The following is a 1,859-nucleotide window of genomic DNA, read 5'->3' on the forward strand; positions in this document are numbered from 1 at the left end:
TAGGCTAGCCTTCTGGTTCCATGAGGAGGCTATCAAACATGTGAGGCAGAACCGCCCTAGCTGAACCTAGTTGCCTTCAGAAGCATGAGTGGGTCCAGTTATGACCAGTAGAACCATCCAAACAAGCCCAGCTTAGACAACTTTCAACAACATGCAGCTAAGTGAGAATAAGTGATTCAGTGTTTCAAGCCAGTTTCATTTCAATAATTTGAATTTTTTTGGTGCTTTCCTCTTTATTGATGTGCCTTCTACCTTCCTTCCACAATTTCAGTCCCTTCCATTTACCCCCCAAAAAGAAGGTAGTGAAAAGAAGGGATTGTTGGGGTTCTGAGCCCCTTGGGCAGTTAGAAAGGGAACAGAAACCAAAACAATCGCTGGATGTGACAGAGATTGACAATCAAGAAGTCTAAAGCAGAATGGGAAAGGTGGTAGAGAAAGGGGAAGAAAGGAGAAAGGAAATGTACTAGAGGACATCTCCCCAGTAATCCTCATGTTAAGAGGGGTTGAAGGAGAGTCTCAAACATTATGAAGTGCAGGTCCTGAGGAAGAGAGTTGGTGTTTGAGCCTCAAGGAGGAGTAGGTTAAGGAAGGGGGCCCCCCTCTCTCTTTGTAGAATGGGACCACCCCACCTTAGGGGCAGCAGCTTCACAGGCCGTAGACACTTTCATCACTGTAGGCAATGTACAGAAAGAAGTCTTCTTCATGTTGTTTCTGGTATAGCTGACCCATAGTGGCACTGGTGGGTGGAATGACATTGTTGACAAAGAAAAACAAGGCATCCTCAGCTCAGGGATGAATTTGTTTCCCGATCAAGAAGTAGAACTGACCAACTGTATGATCTGAAGGCACCAGGTATATCTTTTTGTCCAGGTCTCCTATCCGAAATTTGGGAGCCTTTTCTACTGTCACCGGGACCCGGTCCGGGTATTTCTTTCAGATCTTCTCGCCCCCAGAGCCATGCTTCTCTAACGGATACTCCTCTTTATACACGAAGTTCATCCTCCCAGGGACTGGGCTGGACCGGGCTGGGCTGAGAGAACCCGGGGTGGGGGCTGGGAAGAGGGGGCAGGTGTTGATGACCTCAATAATTTGAATTTGTTTGTTTGTTTGTTTTTTGAAGTGGTTTTTCTCCAGATAGGATTTAATTTTCTTTAGGCAGGCGAGTATGAACATATCACCTTGTTCCATGAGAGACTGGGTTTTGGGCTGTTAGGGCTGATCTATTTCAGGTTTGTTCTTTAATTTTAACTAATTAATTAATTTATTTATTTATTAAAAAAATTTTTTTCACACACACACACTGTATTTTATTTTTACAAGAGATAAACTTACACCAAGCATTGTAAATGGATGACTACAATGATAATTTGAATTTTAAACAAATTTTTATATGATTCTGGTATAAGTTATATATTGGGTCCTCTATTTTTCCTCATTGAGTTTTGGGATGGTTTTTAACACAATGTTATTTTGATCAGAATTAACTGATAAAGTGGTAATGTCATATGTATTTCACAGTCAGACATAGACAGACAGTCAGACAGACAGACACACACACCCCAATACAGGTTTACTGGCTTAGAACTTGCATGGAAATTTTCTTCTATTTCTTTAATATTGTTTTTCCAGTCTCCATTGCTGGTTTCAGAATATGATGCTAGAGCCATAGGCAAGAACCAACTGAAATGGTATGTGCCAATTTATAATTTAGTAGCCATAAGAAGCCACTAAAGGATTCTAAGCAAAGGTATCTCATGTTTATATTGTGCTTTAAATTTTTAATATTATCAATCAGATATACTGAAGTGCAATTTTATTTTCCATAAAATAATTATTTTTGATTTTAGCCCCAAATCTGC

The 1,859-nt window shown here is 40.3% G+C and overlaps 1 pseudogene; it reads right to left on the minus strand.

Annotated features, from left to right (window-relative positions):
* Nucleotides 1-645: 645 nt before the first annotated feature.
* LOC132485189 (gamma-aminobutyric acid receptor-associated protein-like) lies at nt 646-999 on the minus strand (annotated as a pseudogene).
* Between the last annotated feature and the right edge of the window lie 860 nt (nt 1,000-1,859).

The sequence above is a fragment of the Mesoplodon densirostris genome, chromosome 3 (genome assembly GCF_025265405.1).
Source record: "Mesoplodon densirostris isolate mMesDen1 chromosome 3, mMesDen1 primary haplotype, whole genome shotgun sequence".
NCBI classification, from domain to species: domain Eukaryota; kingdom Metazoa; phylum Chordata; class Mammalia; order Artiodactyla; family Ziphiidae; genus Mesoplodon; species Mesoplodon densirostris.